A 19406-nucleotide genomic window follows, 5' to 3' on the forward strand; every position below is an offset into this window, starting at 1 on the left:
ATCACTATACATTTGTCCAAATCCATATAATGGGTGAACCCTAAGGTAACCTCTGGGCTTTGGGTGATCATGATGTGTCAATGTAGGTTCATAGGTTGTAACAAATATCACTCTGGTGGGGGATGGTGATAGTGGGGGAGGTTGTGCATGTGTGGGGGCAGGAAGTATTTAGGAAATCTCTGTACCTTCCTCTCAATTTTGCTGTCAACCTAAAACTGCTCATAAAAAAGTCTTTACAAAAAACCCCAACAAAACTATAATAATCTAAACAAATACACTCTTAATGCCAATATTTATACATGCTTTCACAATCTAAGCCTTGAATTAAAGTTCTTGGAACACCATAAAAAAAAAAAAAGCAAAGTAATTTCAGAACAATCTTCTTACCCACCTTCTAAGGCACTAACTGGTTCCAGGGGACTTCTTACCCTCCTTCTAAGGCACTAACTGGTTCCAGGGGAATGGCTGATTCTGGGGGCCACAAGCTGGCTCTTGGTTCCACCATAGTTTCTCAGTATCTTTTTCTGAAACACCCAACAGTTATTGCGTGACAGTTATGACCATGCAGTCCCTAAGAATAGAGCCCGACTCTTTGTTCCTCCTTTATTTTTTTCTTAGTTGTGTTGTTTCTTCAGGTTTACCTCTTTTCTCCTCTTATTTCCATTCCTAAGAAGACCAACTATGACCTCTTTATACATTTTTATCTTTATTATCCAAATATCAACAGTTCAATTGTTAATTATATACTCAATCTGTTACACAAAGCAAGTCAGTCAAGGAGTAATGGGTTGCGTTCTGATTTTGCATCCCAAACATTAGTTGGGAAAATGAACAGTTGGGAGTAATTATAACTTTTTAAGATAATGACTTTTTCTGTTTATGAAATAATAAATGTTCAATATAGAACTTGGCAAAACATATGAATAACCTTAAAACCGTTTTTTTGGAGATGTCTGATTGCACATTTGGCTGTGGGACCCGATGTGGATGAATGCTGCCTTAGCCCAGACACCTTCCTCTTTACATCCCACAGGAGAAAAATGCACAAAGGAAGCAAGGCAAGGGGCTTTGGATCCAAGTCTAATATTAGAACTCCCATACCTGTGCTGGATCACATGGAGTGCTCCTTTTTATCTGAAGTTAATTGGGCTTAGATGGCTTTGAACCAAAGCAGGCAATCATCTGCTCCAGCTGGGACCTCCAGCCCTGTCCTGAACCCAAGGAACGTGACTGCTGCCCCTATTAGAGTCAAAGGAAGAGGGGAGTCAGAACAGGGGCCACCTAAACCTTGGTCCAGCCTGTTTTTGGTGGCAGTACCTCTGGGCCCAGTTTCAGATGGAGAGAGCAGTTTTCAAGAGAGAAAGAAAGGGCTCGGTCAGCAGCTGGGTGGGTACCCCACCCCAGGCACATATGCTGGCTTAGAAAACAAGGTTCCTCTGTGACCTGGGATCTGATGGGTGTGTTAGGGGCAGAAGTAGAATAGTGGTGTTAGGGGCAGAAATTGCATAGTGGGGACTAGCTATAGTTATAAGAAATATGAATCATGCTCTGTTAACTGTGATTATTCTGTTCTGATTAGAGAAAGGACATTTTAGCCTGGCTGAGAGTTGTACTCCTCGGGACATGGGAGTTAACTTGGGAATTAGGTCCATTCTCCTGTTCTGAGAACTGCCTATCATCATGGAAAGATTAACAACCTTGCTGCCGAAACAATGGAGTCCCAGAGGTGCTAGCCCTTTGCAACCCCAGCCCATATTGCCTGTAGCCTGTAACCATTATTCCCATTCTTATTCCTTTTGCCTACTTTCACATGTAATGTTTGTCCTTCTATCCAATATAGGCACCTGGCTTATGGGGGGAGGGGGAAGCGGGGGGGGGGGGGGGGTAGTAGAGCAAATTTTCATGGCCGACCTGCTGTTCTTCCATACTGCCGGAACTATTGGAATAAACGCTCATATATGATTCAACCCTGTCTCTGCTTAATTGGTTCAACTATTCACAGGCAGCCCAGACCTATTTGTTGTCAGGTTTCAGATACAGATCCCCCTTGGCCTCCTTGGGTGGGATGAGGGAAGTATGGGGGAGGGATGGGGAGATAAAGGGAGAGGTATTCTTTCCTCAAAGACCCTCACCTTTGACCCTACACCCCACTCCAGGGAGTCTACCTAAGGAAATAATCAGGAACCCATGAAAAGCTTTAGCTATAAGAATGATCATTACAGCATTGCTCATGATATTTAAAGTAATTCATGTGTTAAGTGTTAAATAAATTCTGACAACTAAATTCTGAGGTTTTTAAAGTAGATTTGTTAAAGGCTTTTAACATATCAAGTTAGGATCCATTACCCTAATGAAGCCATTTTCTGATGTCAAAGTCATTTTCAAGGAGTTCTTCTCATAAGTGTTCATCAAGAATACTTATTTTTCTAAATTTCACATGATTAATCCATTTTTTCTACAATTAAAACATCAAAAAAAAAAAGACAGTGAAATGCCTTTCACAATCCAAAGAAAAACCCAAAAATAATACTCACCGACATTTGGAGCTGGACAGGACTTTAGAGATAATTTAGTCCAATATCTCTCATTGTACAGAGAATAATGCTGAGTCCCAGCAAAAGGAAGTGACTTATTTGAGATTGGGTCAGGACCAGAATCTTGTATCTTCCACTTCCCCCAACCCAGATCCTTTCCATCCAGGAAGAGATTTAGATTAGATTCTTTCAATTGACGTAATCTGATTTAAATCGACACTCAAATAGAGTTGTTCAATTTAGCAAATATGAATACAGAATATCCATTAAAATTCAAATATCAGATAAACAACAAAAATTTTTTAGTATGAGTATGTTCTATGCATATGTGTGTGCAGAAAATACGTACTAAAATGTATTTTTTAATATATTTATAACACATATATTAGTATATAAGTATATATATCTAGTATATATGTAAACTAATAATTGTTTAGTTAATGTTTGAATTTTACTGGACATATATTTTTAAACACGGTGTACTTTTATTTGCTAAATCTGTACTTTTATTAACATTCAAAAAGAGATAGGAGCGAAAGGGCGTTAGCATAAGAAAGGATGATCCATTTCAATTTCCTGATTTTTACAGATGAGAAACTGATAAGCAGAGAGAAGCTGTGACTTGCTCAAAGTTCCATAGCTGTTGGGTTACCAAGTTGAGACTAGAACTCTGAGTGGATGACTTCTAGAGCCCCTTCTAACACATCATGGTATATGACCTAAAAAAAAAAAATTCAACCCATGAATCTTTGAAGAACAAAATTCTAAGGAGAGGGCCTCATGTTCAGTCAATGCCCCTCCCCACCTTTCTTAGGCTACAGCATCACAGTGAGGGCTTTCCATGTTGCCAAAACAACTTAGGCAACAGAGCCTGCTTTCAAGATATTTTAAAACAGAGGATCTATGACTCCAGCGTACATCAGAATCATGAAGAGTGTTTCACAGATTGCTGGGTCCCACCTCCAGTGTTTCTGGTGCTGGAGGTCTGGGGTAAGGCCCCAGACTTTGCATTTCCACCGGGTTTCCAGGTGATGCTGACGCTGCTGGTCCAGGAACCACACTGCAGAACTAGAAACTTAGTTGATGCAGTCATGGCTATTCTGCATGAGTTCCCTGATTAAACAAGAAAAATAAATCCTTGTTTTGAGTAGTATTGTATGTCAGTCATATAAAATCTTATTCTCTATGTTATTAAAGACATTGTTTTTAGGGGCAAAATTAGTCTAAATAAGTTTGTTGAGCCGAGACCAGTGAGATTGGACTATAGCAATGAATTCCATGATTATGAGACAAATTTAGCCAGGAAGAAAAAGGGAATAAAGAACAATAATTAGTTTCAGAAATAAGGAACCATGTGAACAATTTGAAAATACACTGCAGTCAGAATGTTCTGTGATTATTTCATACCTTTTATTCCCCCAGCATTCCCAACTTAGCCGTCCAATTACGTGGCTAATTGCAGATGAATGAGACAGTTTGTTGAGATTATTAAGGCCAAGACGCAAAGTTTGAAGGCCTTTGTCTGATCACTTTTGTGGGAACTCAGTGCCCTATTTCCACTTGTGAACACTGGAGGCTCCAACACAGTTTCCCACTCCCCATTCCTCCTCCTCGCCTGTCACTGCAGCCTGAACAATGAGCCTGAATACTGTCCCTGAACAATGAACACATTGTCACACCTCTCTTGGTGACTAAAGAAAACCACCAAACTGAAGTTTTCAAGTCTCCCCTTCTCATCTTTGTCTTTCTTCAACTGGCTCCACTGTAGCCCTGAAAGCCAAGGCTGAAAACCCGGTCCATGTGTCAACATCTCACCTCGTGCTCCGCACGTACCAATGCATGTATGCAATGACTGATTATTTGACCTTGCACCAAATGGCATGGCTCAAGCCCAAAATCACCAGAAAAGCCCAGCCAGTGTGTCTTAGCAGTTGAGCATCGACCTATGATAGAAGAGATCGTGGTTCAATTCCCCATCAGGGCACAGTCTTGCATTGTGGGCTCGATCCCCAGTACAGGGTGTGCAGGAGACAGCCGATCAATGACTCTCTAATCATTGATGTTTCTATCTCTCCCCCTCTCCTTTCCTCTCTCTGAAATCAATAAAGGCATATTTAAAAAACTAGTAATTAAAAAATAAAATCAAATCACCAGAAATGCTATTAAAAATATCACATTACATCTTCAAATGAAAGGGTCTAATAGATACATTCCCAAGAAAGAGCATTTTTTTTCTGGGAAACTCAGGAGGCCATGGTGTAATTCCATGGATGAAGCTTAATTGAAAAATATCCATGGCAAAAATAAATAGCAAAGGAGGAAAAGCACCACCAGCCAGCTGCTGAGGCAGAGAGAGGCCCTGCTCACAGCTTATGGAGCCCCAGGAGTCCAGTCCCAGCTTGCCTGAAGGCAGAGGCAAGTGGTCCCATGAAGTCAGGAGCTAAAAACAAAAGGAAATGGTTTCCTAACTAACTGCAGCCCAGTGGCCCTCCCAGGTAACAAGAATAGCACCTTACCTCCATGGAAAGTGCAGTAAAAGCAGATTTCAAATTTTAGCTGGATATTAAGGAAATGGAAATTAGAATGAACTCCTTCAGGGATATCAGCATGGTAGGCAATTTAATATGAGGTTCTGGTTTCCCCTCTACCTCTCAAATACCATGCCTGTGACTCCCTGCAGGGAGCCCAGTGGAGGTCAGGAATAAAGAATTGTAATATACTCCTAATACATGTGGCCATGTGAGAAGCTTCACTGGCGTGCAGGATTACAGCAGTGAAATGTGAGGCAGGCTTGTCCTCCAGACTTTCTCACTGCCATGTCTCAGAGCCTTCATGGAGCTGAGTAGATACATTTGTGGGGAGGGGTTGGTCCAAGGCATGCTATTCAGAAGGCCACTATTAATTGTTGGTTAAACTGATGTGCAAGAGGGAATTGCCTTGGAGCAGAGAGGCTGAGCAACCCATCACATGGTAATGAGACATTTTTACCTCTTCCTGAGGTCAGAGGCTGAGAAAGTTCAATATCTTACTCAAGATCCAGCAGCTCTAAATGGCAGAGCTCAGACCTGAACTGAGGTCCTCCGTTTCTCCAACCCATCTGCGGTCCACGCCACTTCACTGTCACGCAGCAAAGAGTATTTGGATACAGAAATATACAGGCAAGAAAAAAGAGTTGATCCCTGGGTTCACAACTAAGAAGAGGATCGGAATCAAGTCCTTTCAAGAGTAATGGGGCTGAAGACACTATGGACTGAAGACACTATGGACTGAAGACACTACGGACTGAGCAGGTAAACGAGAGAGCACAAGAAGAAAGAAATGGAGTGACCTGGAACAAAAGAGAAGGCACAGAGGGTGGGAAGACAAGGGGGAGAAATGATGCACACAAATAATAGCATATATGTCTGTGCAGCAGGCATTCTTCTAAGTGCTCTACTATATAAGGTGTTTACATATCATAATCTGTGTAGGTAGGTGGTCAACTACTATTATTTGGTTTTTATTTTCTTTTTATATTGTCATTTTACAAACGAGGAAAACAAAGCACAGAGAAGGCAATTAGCCTGCCCAAGGTCTCATTGCTTGGTCACACTGCCAATAAATAGCAGAACTTGGATTTAAACCTATAGAGCTGGGTTCCACTCTGTGCACTCAACCTCTATGCTACCCTAGCTCTCCCAATGGGTATGTCAGCTCTGAGAATACTCAAATGTAGAAGAAACACTGAGGCTTATATGGTCCAGGTAAAAATGGTCCAGGTGGGGCTGACTGTCAAAGAGTAGTGGTACAGGAATTGCAGAGCGATGCCTCCCCTTACCCAAGGCTTGGAGTAAGGGTGTCTGAGTAGATGGAGTGTGGATTTGGATTGTGCTCTGCCTTGCATGAGCTGGGTCATCTTGGACAAATCACACAACATCTTTTTTTAAAAAAAAATATATCTTTATTGATTTCAGAGCGAGGAAAGGAGAGGGAGAGAGAGAGACAGAAACATCAATGATGAGAGAGTCATTGATCAAGCCCACAACTGGGCATGTGCCCTGACTGGGAATTGAACCTTGATCGCCTGGATCCCAGGTCAACGCTCAACTGCTGAGCCACGCCCAGCCGGGCAACATCTTTAACTCTTCATCTAAATAATAGAGTCAGTAACACCTCTTAGAATTCAGTAGAATCCTTATACTATTGGGCAAGTAGGAATTAAACAATATGGCCCTTTTGCTACCCCTAAGGATATTCAATGGTATTTCACAGAAAGTGTCATCCAATTGAGTAACTGGGGATCCCTCTCTAACCCAGGAAATTATTCTTCTCCCTAAGAGAGATTTAAAACACTCAATCCATTACCGCCACATGCAGAAAAATGTTGGCCTTGGGGAGAAGATGCAGCCAGCAAAGAACACAGAGACACAAATCATCCACATTAGACAACCAGAGAGGCACTACGTGCTTTGTTTATTATGGGAGCAGACAGCCAGCTTCTTCCAGGAGCTACTGGTGGCAACAGCCTTTGTGGAAACCATTTGACAAAGGCTGAGCTTAAAGGGAAGTTTATTCACATGTTTTAGTGAGAAACTCACTATTGAGACCTCAGCCTAATGTAGGAAATAAGCATCTCAATATAGCAGTGGAGTAAACCCACATAGTGCCAGACACAGCAGAGAGCCCCAGATGGGGCCCAACAGGACATGGTCTTGGCTACACTTATCAACAGTTCCTGTGAGAAAGCACTGGGGCAGGGGGTCAGAACTCATGGTTCCCTTCATAGTTGCTTTGTATGTGGCCATAAAAAATCTACATATCAATCTCTCTATCCATAAATATATGCTCGTCAAAGAGTATGGTGTTCAGTCCTTGATGTCAAGCCTCAAGTTAAAGAAACCAGTCAGGAATGTTGTGTGAGCTGTCTGGACTTGGTGAAACTTATTAGTCACAATACTGTGCCTAGAGTGGATAAAATAGGCAAGTGGAGCCCCTTAAAATTTTATATTGGTAAGATTTATTTACTTAATGTTATTATATAATGTTATTGAAATATTATATGCAAAGCTCTTATAATAGTGTTTTTTCCAGAATAGGTATTTTCTGTAAGTTAATCTCTTAGGCAGCATCATTTCCTAAGACCCTTGGCTCTGTATATGACTATATTTGGCTTGATGGAGATTACAAAGGGAAATTGGACAGACTAACCACAGCTGATCACACAGCTGCACAGTTATCAATGGCTTGCTAGGGCGATCAGGAAGGGAGGGCCCAGTAAAATTCATCAAAGAGGACATTCTGTCAATGAAGTGTGGGTGGGTGCTATGAACTGAGGGAATAGGAAGATATGCAGGTTAAGAGAATGGGATATATATCTGTTCAGGATACAGATCTTGAATTTTGGCAGAGGTAGGAGATAGAATAAAACATTAGCAGAATGTGAGCTAGATAAGAAGGGGATGTTATTGGAGAAGCAGCTAGAATGCTTGGTTGGGGTATGTAGTCAGGGGTGGCTGCGTAATACACTGAGGTGATGCCTCCAGCAAGACCAGGAATAATCTGTGCCTTAAGCGGAGCAGGAAGATGGGCTTCCTGCCAAGGTTATAATATTCAGGAAGATGACATACATTTCCTCGGGAGAAAGGAGGTCGAGTCAGAGGAGGAGAAGAGCCAAGCCTCTCAGAAGAATCTGCAGTAAGACAAGAGCAGTCTTGGAACAGATGGTGTGTCCCTGGCTACGGAAAAGCCCAGGGTGCACTGCAACTTGATGACATCACAGGAAAGGGAGGTGTGTGTGTGTGTGTGTGTGTGTGTGTGTGTGTGTGTGTGTGTGTGTGTGTGTGTGTGTGTGTGTGTGTGATGCGTGCTCCTGCTGGATGTTTTGAGAGCAGGGTGAACATTGGGTTTTTACACTGGAGTACCAGTGTCCAGCCAGGTAGCTTTGGGCATGAGAGCCAAGACAAATAACAGAGATAAAGAAGAAAACTCAATACAAAGTAGGATCGAATCCAGTGAGTGGTGTATGGAGCATGAGGCCAAAGGAAGCAGGCAGGACATGTGGCAAGAGGAGGCAGAGTATGACCTGGCCTTTGAGGGAAGGGGCAGGAAAATAGGCATAGAAAAGAATGTCATTCTGCTTAATGCTCTAATTATCTAAACCAGTGGGTCTTCAACTTGAACATGCATCAGAATCACCTGGAGAACTTGTTCAAGCAGTGAGTGTTGGGGTGGGGGGAATTTCTCCCCTTTTCTCCCTTAGTTCTTCTGGCTGGTTTATAATCAAATTGACGTGAGACAGATTAACAGGAGAAAAAATAATCAAACTTAATGATATACGTATGTATGGGGGTTCTGTAAGAATATGGGACCCAAGGACAAATTGGGTGGTTGAGGCTTATATGTCACCTTGAGCTAAGGTGAAGGGACAGGGGATAGCGGTTCAGGAATTCAAAGGGCATGAAGGCAATTCACTCAGAGATGGAAAAGCAAGTATTTGGTAAATAAACCCTTGCCAGCCCATCTTTAACAATGACACAGAGAGGAGTTTCATCAAGCAGATCTTGCTAGGTTCCTCCCTGTCTATCACACACCTTTTTTTAATGTATCTTTATTGATTTCAGAGAGGGGAAAGGAGAGGGAGAGGGAGAGAGATAGAAACATCAATGATGAGAGAGTCATTGATCGGCTGCCTCCTGCAGGCCTTTGACTGGGGATCCAGCCCGCAACCCAGGCATGTGCCCTGACTGGGAATCAAACCTCGATCTCCGGGGTCCTAGGTCTACGCTCAATCGCTGAGCCACGCCCAGCTGGGCTATCACACACTCTTTCATATTAAACTATAGTTATCTATGATGATATCTCTCTTTCTGGGGGAGGTTCTCTATCAAAATTCTTTTAGGCAATTAAGGGGAAGGTCAAAGGTTTTTCCTGAGTCTTTTATTTCTTAAAAATAACCACCTTAGTGTAATCAATATCCCAAAGAGGCATATTTTGGAGTGGCAAACTCTGCCCCCCTTCAACAGATTTCTGGGCTCCGACCCCAGGTGTTCTGATGTGGTAGATCTAGGCTGGGGCTTGAGAATTTGCATTTCTAGCTCATTCCCAGATGACCTCAATCTCACTGGTGTGGGGACCACACTCTGAGGATCACTGATCTAAAACAATGGTGAGGAAGAGTTTGGAGTTTTATTTTGCAAACCTAGCATATCAGTGTTCTCAGGAAGACCAGAATTAGGCTTGGTCAGGGACAGGAATAAGAAAAGGTCACAAACCAGAACAGTGTTAGGGGAGGAAGGAGCCAAGAGATCCAAATCCCAAACTAACTCAAGAAGCAGAGAGGAGAACCAGATGGGCCTACCTTTTGGTTGGCCAGGAAGATGAGGCAGATGCAGAAGGTCTGCTTATGCATCTGCTGCCCAGGAAAGGCCCCTGAAACTGGAGATTTCTTCTACTGCCTCGTCACATGTGTCTGAAATGCCAATATTAAGATTCCATTTAAAACAACAACAGAACCTTGAAGCACTTCCCTCTGAACTTGTAACAAAAATCAATCAGAGTAGATAGTTGGGGTCTAAATCTTTGTCCAACCCCAATTCTGCTGTGCACTGGTGGATTCTGCCACCTCCGGCTCACACCTTCACTGTTATGGGCTGAGCTCCTGACTTATGTGAGGGTTTCAGAAATTGAGATCACTCCTGTTTTTATACCTTGCCACCTCCCTTGCCCTACCCCCACGATGGGAGCGGTGATTTACACATTATAGTTTTTTTACATAGTTAACAGTTGTTAAATATTAATAGCAAATACTTGCTGAATTAAACAAATACACAGGGCACTCTTTTTCATAAGACTATCTGATTTTAAACTATTTTGTGCACACATACATGCCCTCCTGTTTCATGCGTAGTGCGAGCTGAACTTGAAGTTGCAACTTGGCTTCTGGGCCCAGCTCTGACACTGAGAAGCTGGGGAGCCTTGGCTTCTCTCAGGTTATTTGATTCCTCATCAGTTACCTGGAGACACCCGCCCAGCTTATCTCACAGGACTGTGCAGAAGAAGACCAAATGAGATGGATGAAAAGTGCTTTTAAACTCTTAGGAATGCTATGGATACAAGGGCCCTCTTTAGATGCGACTTCTCTCCATTGTTCCATTTTGTGTGAATTCTTGGCTGTTTAACTTTGATTTAGTCATCGGATGACAAATGCATAAGACAGAGGTACTCTTGCCCTGTCCTTGAGAAAGGAAATCAGCTCACTTTGAAGCTCCTCAGGGAAACAGTCTGTACCAGAATTGGGATCAGGGCACAGATCCCTTGATATCCGATGATAAAATTAATAGATTCACATCAAAGGGGGAGCAGAGGTTGTGCAACGTGGAGATCATTATCAAACAGTTACTTGCTATGAGGATCCTTTCAGAATGAGGCAAATTATTATTAACTCTTAAGAGATTCACAGTGCCATTCTAGCTAAACCTTATCTTTCTTATTATAAATATGCAGCTGATTTCCAGACCAAAGTACAGGACCTTATATTTATCACTGCATAATTTTATTAAAATTTTCCCTTTGGGAAATATAAACAAATATGGGCTCAGCGTAAGCACAACTAAATTTAATGGTGAGAGTCTGGGGACAGGAGCAGGCTGAAGCAAGAGCCCAGAAGAATGTCCCTGGAGCTCTATCTCCAGGTGGTCCTGGTGCAGATGTTTTTGCATGGATGCTCTTAGGTGTTCATAGTGTCCTATGCTTTGCAGGAACCCATGTGCACTACCTGCTGTATAATCCTGTTTCCCATCCAAGAATCCCAGAAGGAAATGGGGTTAGGGTTTCCATGCAGGTCCTATGATAGTTTCTTCCTTTACATTCAATGCTTACAAACCCTGAACTTAATCATCTGAGCTGACATCCAACTCAGCCTGTTTTGAGTCTATTGGCAACTCCCCCTTTCTCCAAGGTCCTCTGAAGTTATGGCTGGGTCGATGCATCTTGTTCATGGATTCTCTCATTCCTCCAGGATGCAGCCTACCTAGGCTGGGAGGCTCAGGCACTTGGACCAACTATTATTTTCAGACATACTCTTCTCTCGTTGCTGACCACCCAGCCTGACCCAGGTTTGTTCGGCCCTTTGCAGTCTGAAGCTTGCAGTCTGATGGAGAAAACTGAAGCACATGAAGAAGGAGCTAGGGGTCTGTTTGTTCAATGTCATTGCCAACACATCATTCTTAGTTTCAGACAGTTTATGGAAATAATTTTGCAGTATCCCTCCCTGATACTTGTTTTCTGCAAGAAAAACAGAATTATGTCAGACTCTCAGAAAGCCTGTGAGGTTGATGAAGGTGGTCTTGAGGCTCCCTTTATCTCCTATAACAGCTCCCACTTCTCCTCACTGCTGCCACCCCTTCTGGTATCCAGTCTCTGTGGGTTTTCTATCTCACCTTTGGGGATCCTGCCTGGTGCACCTTGAAGCTAAAAATAGGACTAGAGCAAGAGTAGAAAACATGTCTTCTTTATCATTATAATGTCCAGGAAATAAGTTGGCAGGGGGTCAACATTGACAGGGTAAAAAATCTGATTGTTTACCCATCTCTTTTTCTGAGGTCAGATCAAGATGAGAGTCTGTCCCCTCTCCCCTCCCCACTGCTGGACCCTGCTGAGCACTGAAATTGGACAAAGCTGAATGACTGACAATTGACAACTGGTTAACTACCACTAGAAGACATAGGGCTCTGAGGTGGACTGGGATGGGTGAGGACCATGGAAGGAACAAAGCAATTAAAAATGACTCAGAGGTTGTGGGAAAGGAGATAGGGAGAAACAGGGAGGATTCCAGGACCAGAAGTTCTGGGGGTGGCCACCTGGGGCACCCATGGGTCTGGAAAAATGACCCTGAATTGACTGAACATCCTGGAAGGTCAAGTTGAATCAGAATGAATAATTTACTCCCTAAATTTCTCTGTCCTGGGATTGCTGTGTGTGTTGTAATAAGACACTGAAATGAGTAGTGAAGGACTGCTCATACACAGTTCTTCTGGGATCCTGAAAAACTTGGCTGGCTCAGAGCAGGGCTTCCTGGCGATGTCATCCCCACTCCCATCGCCCCACCCTGGCCCTGATAAGGGGCACTGAGCTCAAGCTCGAGCTCTGAGTACCACCTGGGCTGCATTCTTTCTCTGATGGGCTGTCAACTCATTCTTACTAAGGTGCCAACCGATTAGTAAAGTGTTATCTGTGAGCCCTAATTGCATTCCACAATATTAAGTCCACAAATATGTATTAACTATGTGCCATGCACATGGCACTGTGATGGGTACTGAGGTTAGAACACTGATCCAAACAGTACCTGCCCTAATGGGTCTCACATTTTAGTGGAGAAGTCAAACATTGAGCAATTGATCATAGAAACTGTAAGAGGAAGATGCACATAAAAGAGAGCCCTGTGCACTTAGCCTACATGGGAACTTATGCAAGCCTGGAAGGGCCAGGAAGACTTCCTTCAGGAAGTGACATTCATTTAAGCTCTGAAAATGAGTAGGACTGGGTAAGTGCAGAGAGGAGAGGACATAGAATATTCTAGAAAGAGATGAGCATGTATAGGACTGCCCTGAGGTAGGGAGAAATAGAAAAGCTTCCATGACAGGAGTGCCATGAGTCAGTGGGAGGCTGGAGAGGAGCTAGGTCACAGGGCCTTGCAGACCACTTCAACACTTAAGGATTTTATTCTAAGCAATGGGAAGCCAATTAAAGGCTTTACATGGGAAAGTGAAATAATTAGATTTGCATTTTTAACATGCAAATGGATTTAGTATGGAAAATAGGCTAAAAAGGGTCAAGACAGCATGTGGAGAGTGAGACCAGTTGGGAGTCTCTTATAATAGTACAGATAAGCAACGGTGGCCCAGAGAACTAAGGTGGTGGCAGTGACGATGAAGAGAAATAAATAGATTTGAAGACCATTTAGGAGATTAAATATCTGGAATTGGGGATTAATTGGATATAGTGTAAGGGAGCTGTCCAAAATGGCATGGGGAAATGCCCTTTGCTAAGGTAGGGTGATGGAGGGAGGCAGTAAGAGAAGAGATCAGGGTCATGCTTTGGAAGTGTTGTGCTTGGGGGATATTGGAAAAAAGTGTGGGCTTCATGTGACAATCTGAACCTGCCAACAGGACCCATGGCAAATGCCATCCAGAAATAGGCCTTCAATTATAAACCAGCTCATATAATGAACTTGGCAACCTGGAAATACCGAGGTGTGTGTCTGCAGGCAAAAGAAAAAAGTTACAAAATGACTTTTTAAAACTGTATCAAAGCAAAGCCCCAGCATACTGCTTAAATATCGATTTTGCAGTGAGTCTTCTTTTTTTTTTTTTGAGGTAAAATTCACATAAGATTCACCATTTTAACCATTTAAAAGTGTACAATACTATGGTTTCCACTATGTCCACAATGTTGGGCAACCATCACCACTACGTAATTCCAGAGCACTTCATCACCCCTAAAAGAAACCCTGCACCCACTAAGCAGTCACTCCCTGTTTCCTCTTCCCCCGTGTTTAGTTGCATGCTTCATAATTTTGCTGTTGTTGAAAATCAGGCATTTTGCATGTTATAATGCCCCAATTCTGGAAGTCAGACTCTCCTTCCTCCGGGTTTGTTGTTGATGCTTGTGGTTACTGTTTAGTAAGTTTTTTGAACTAATTTTTAAAATATATATTTAAAAATATGTTATTGATTTTTCTTTTTTAGAGAGGGGAAGGGAGAGGGAGAGACATTAATGTGTGAGAGAAATATCAATCAGCTGCCTCCTGCACGCACCCCAACCAGGGATCGAGCCCGAAACCTGCGCATGTGCCTTGACTGGGAATGGAACCAGTGACCTTTCAGTGCACAGAACGATGCTCAACCAACTGAGCCATACCATCCAGGGCTGAACTAGTTTTTAAAATCTGCATTCTTTGTCATGTGTGCCCACTGAAGTGTCTGTTTGATTAACTTAATAGTCAGCTAGTGACTCTACAGAGATTTCCTGCAATGCCTGGAACCCAAATCATAAACATATTCAAGTCTTTGCAGATGGTGTTTGTGTGGCATGCCTTCAACACCCAGCTGGGCAGTTTACACTCTGCATTAGCCCTCGCTTCCTGCTTGTGCAGCCTGAAGGTCAGCCAGAGGTGAAAGTTTATAGCCTCTCTGGTCTTTTCTGAGCATATACCCTGCCCTGGGCATGTGGGTAGTCTTCTAGATTCCCAGGAATATGTGGGAGCTTTTCAAAATCCTTATTCCAAAAGCTTCTCACTACCCATCCTTTCCTCTTAAGATTTTTGGTATGTGCATTGTGTGCTCCACCTATTATCGTTTGTTCTGGCAGCAGTGGCTAATATATTTGCCTTTAAATATTTCTGAAAAATGCCCCCTCTCCCCCAAGGAGCTGTCTCTCCACTCTGTGAGAGACAATAGCAAAATAGAAGCAAGCTCTTGGTGCCAGTTTGGGGAGACACCAGACAGGTCAAGCCAAATAACCACAGGTCTTTGAGAACAAGGTCTGCTCTACTTCCTGCAGCACCAGGAACCCACACCAGCAATGCAGGTTCCATTTTCAAGACTGCTGCTGATTCAGGGAGGTGAGACCAGGGCCAGAATAAGTGAAAATGCCAAAAAGATTTCCTACAGCTGTTTCTTTCTTGATTAAGTACTCATCTGGTTGCTGTAAACCTTTGACTAGTTTCCAGAGTTCCAATAAAATTGATTTTGCCAGTTTTTTCACTGTTTTTATAGAGGGTTTGTCTCTTGGAGTTCCCTACTCCACTGTTTTGCAGGCATCTGAACAGTGTGTCTTTGCCTAAAAGAATTATAGGCTTTGAGTGTTGGCAGAGTTTGTGATGGTTGATGGGAAACACAGAGACAGAGAAGCTAAATATTGTCATTAGCTTCTTCCAGACTAGCAATGTCCACATGGTGTGACTGGAGGACAGGAGAGTAGGTCCATTGAGAACAGATGCGATGCGTGGGGCAAAGAAGATGAAGATAGAGGGCCGAACTTTGATGAACTATTTCCCTTCCTTCTCCCTTACATTATCTACCTTAGTAAATAACAATGGGTAAGTACGCCATGGCTTACTCTGCTGGGCACTGTTTACGAGTCAAAAGAGAGAGAAAACTACGTCTGTGCCCATAGGAAATGCTTGATTTTGCTGATGAGATGACATTTGTTTGCCATAAACAGCTCTGGAATTCATGCAGGAGAGGTGGACATATGTTGCTGTATCATGATTCAACATTAGGATTTGTAGCGACTACTTTAAGTTGTGTAAGGACTAGACCTATACTGTCCAATATGGGAACTACTAGCTACATGGGGGCTTTTAAAATTTAAAGTTAGATGAGTTAAAATGAGATAAAATGGAAAGTTCAGTTTTTTGGTCACAACAGCCACATTGCAAGTGTTTAATTGCTGCTTGTGGCTAATGGCTCCTGTATTGGACAGTAAGTCCTGCCTTTGCAGAAAGTTCTATTGGACGGTGCTCAGGTTGGATATGGAAAACCAACTCAGAATGCAATTTATTTTTTTTTGAGAAACTTAAAACTCTTTGAACAAAATTATATACTGCAGCCAGGAACTATAAAAAGCTAGAATTAAATGTATGCTCTGCTAGGTCAAGATGATGTCTTTACTGTGACATGGACTCCTTGGAGGTCTTCCTCAAATTTTCATGAGAGATGGGGAGGTGTCACCTGGAAAGAACCCATCTGAGAGTAAAGGCTATCAAAGGGAAGGGGCGATTCTGGGTTTTCCAAGAGTCTGTCCCTCAGATTTTTCATCCTAAGTCTCATAAATTCCCAATGCTCCTCCATGGCCAGGCTGTCATGATGCTGCCACAGAAGTAACAAGAACAGTTACCTGGGTACCATTAACAAGAGAGTCTTGCCTCTCCTCTTCCCAATCTGATATCATATAACGTGGTCTGAGTAGATGGGATTAATAGCCCATCTGTGGTATATTGTTTTCTGTCCACATAAAGGTCTCTGATAGGAATCTTGCCTTGAGGGATATTTGCTGTTTCTTACCTGTGTTTCTTGGCCAAAGGGGCTTTGGGCCTTGGTGGGAGGCCTTGACACTTCCCACTGGGCAAAATTATCAACATATCTCTTCTTATTTTTGCGTATGAGGAAACTGGGGCCCAAGAAAGGGGATAAATCAAATGTGTAAAGAAAAGAAAATAAGATACTTGTGACTAAACATCAAGTCTGTTTCCAAGGTTCTTGGCAGCTGGATCTAAGAGGGAAACATGATGAGCTATATAGCCATCATTTTTTAAAAACTTAAAACACCTACTAGTTCTTCAGGTGTATGTCCTCCTAGTGCCAACCCCACAGTCTCTACTTTATTTCTTTTCCTTCATAGCAAATTTCATTGTTTTTTAAAAAAATAAAGTTTCCTGATATAAAAATAATAAATGCTGATTTTGAAACATAGAGGAAAACAAAAATTTAAGAGGTTCTCCTATAACTTTTGATAGTTTTATGATTTTCTTTCCTGCCTTTCTCTTTGCATATAATATATTATACATAGCACATTTATAAATCTTATTTTTATAGCCTGTTTTGTTTTTACTTGGTCCATTATTAATATTATTCCATATCATGGAAAAAAATTTTAAAAATATCATGTTTGTTGGCTGGAACATATTCTGATCATGAAGACATACAATAATTTACTTAACAACTTCCCTATTGTTTGGTACTTATATTGTTGTCAACATCTATTATAGATAAAGCTGCAATTATCATCCTTGTGCCTAAATCTTTGTCAGTATCTCTGATTATTATTTCCTTTGGGTAGATCTCCGGAAGTGAAAAATCTAGGTCAAAGCTCAGCAATGTTTGAAGGCTTTTGAGTCATACACAGGCAAAACTTCTTGGAAGAACTGTCTATATTTGATGCTTCTATTTCTTACACTCAAGTGGTTTTAATTCAGAATAATCAATATGCTACTGTGGGATATCTTGGTGCAGCCTCCCCTGGGCTCGGACAGTACTTATTGGGTGTGAGCCACCCATCAAACCATGGGTCACTTTTATAAGTATAAGCCACTGTTGGTGACAAGGAGATAAACTCCAGGTAAACACCGAGATTAGAAGAAAAATTCAAATATATTCCCATAACAGTGGGATGTCTGCATGAGAGGATATTTTAACATGCCAGGAGATGAATAAAAATGACTTGGAAAAATTAAATGAGGTAAGGCAGAAGAGTCAGGTCTTAGTAAGTTTAAGTTTCTAAACAGAGCAAGAGATGAGAGAAAGTGGAATAGTGATGCTCAAACCTTTTTATGATCATGACCAATAATTTAAAAAATCATTTAATGGTGTGATCTATGGTGCATGTGCACACCACTCCCACCCCGCAATCCCCACGCAAATGTACATATATGCCTGTCATGAAAATTCATCAAGTGATACTCTTATCATGTACAAGGGACTTTGATATTTTATATTTTATTCTATTCAAGTATTTCAAAAATGCTGGCAAGATCTGCTAAATTGATTTCACAGCCCATAATGGGTTATGACCTATAGTTTGAAAAACATATGACTGGGTGAGGTAAGGACAGGGCAGGGAACATGTAGTTAGAATTTCAGTTAGGTCTTATTACAGGTTGAAAGAAGAGAATGTTGGGATGGTCCAAACCAGCCAAGAAACTTCTGGGAAGTTAGCAGGCTGAGAGGTTGGCTCTGTTTGTGGGAATCAAGTGAGAGTTAAGATCTGCCCAAACCACTCCTGACACCTAATACGTACCTGGATTGACTTGCCTTGAAAGTGCTGCAGAATTCACCCTGGCCAGGTAGCTCAGCTGGTTAGAGAATCATCCCAATACACCAAGGTTGCAGGTTGGATCTCCAGTCAGGGCACATACAAGAAGCAACAAATGAGTGCGTAAGTAAGTGGAACAACAAATCTCCCCCCCCCCGTCTCTCAAAATCAATAAATAATAAGAAAAATTTTAAAAAAAGAAAGTGCTGCAGAATTTCCATGAAACGTCTAAGGCAGAAAGCATTTAAAGGGTCACAGGGAGAGGGGTTTACTGGTGGTCAGTATCACCGAATGATGCTAGGGACAAGGAATTGTAGGAAATGCTGCTTTGCTGCAAGGTTACAATTTTTGCAGACCTTTCAGATAAAGTAATTTACACAGTAGGGGCTCAACTCAGTAAGGGCTCAACTCTTTCCTGTTTAAAATGCTGAAAGGTCTTCCCATGATACTTAGGATTAAGGCTGAAATTCCCGCCATTAGCCATAAAGCCCTGACTTTCTCTCTGGCTGCTCTGTTTTCTGCCCACCCTGCCCTCCAGCCTGTAACATTTTCAAATGCTCCCACCTTTTCCTTGGCATTTTCTCACACTGTTCACTCTGCTTGAGCCACTCTCTGCTGTTCCACATGCAGCTTAAGTTTTGCTTCCCCATGAAGCCTTTCTGTACTCCCCCCCCCCACCCCCCGCAATGAGATTAGGTCTGCCCAGTACGACCTTCCATACAAGGAAAATCAATTATTTGTGTAAGCATGTACAATCACACACTGCTTTAATGAGAAGGATACGTTCTAAAAAATGAGTCATTAGATGATTTTGTTGTTTTGTGAACATCACAGAGAACACGTATACAAACCTAGATGGTATAGCTTACTACACAACTCAGCTGTATGATATTGCAGCCTATTGCTCCCTGGCTACCAGCCTATACAGCATGTTACTGTAGCGCAAGAGAAAATGATGCCATCAAGAGATGCTGTTAACATGAAGTGCATGAGGCTGCTGCTGGTGCAATGCACATACAGTTTTACAGCAAACTTTTTTTTCTCTTTCCTGTAGTTTTAGAAAGAGTATACTCTAAAACAGGG

At 42.2% G+C, this 19406-nt stretch overlaps 1 long non-coding RNA gene across 2 annotated transcripts; it reads right to left on the reverse strand.

The window, feature by feature from the left end:
* Positions 1-449: 449 nt before the first annotated feature.
* On the reverse strand, positions 450-18450 carry LOC107546673 (uncharacterized). 2 transcript variants are annotated; one of them, XR_001604147.2, is made up of 5 exons: positions 18309-18450; positions 9871-9981; positions 2347-2455; positions 1102-1239; positions 450-524 (listed from the first exon to the last, which is right to left on the reverse strand). It is a non-coding gene; the product is annotated as an uncharacterized LOC107546673 (long non-coding RNA). The 2 variants fall into 2 exon arrangements; XR_001604146.2 differs by lacking the exons at positions 450-524; positions 1102-1239 and having other exon boundaries at positions 2028-2455.
* Positions 18451-19406: the final 956 nt, after the last annotated feature.

Source organism: Miniopterus natalensis, chromosome 7 (assembly GCF_054644295.1).
Source record: "Miniopterus natalensis isolate mMinNat1 chromosome 7, mMinNat1.hap1, whole genome shotgun sequence".
Classification (NCBI taxonomy): Eukaryota; Metazoa; Chordata; class Mammalia; order Chiroptera; family Miniopteridae; genus Miniopterus; species Miniopterus natalensis.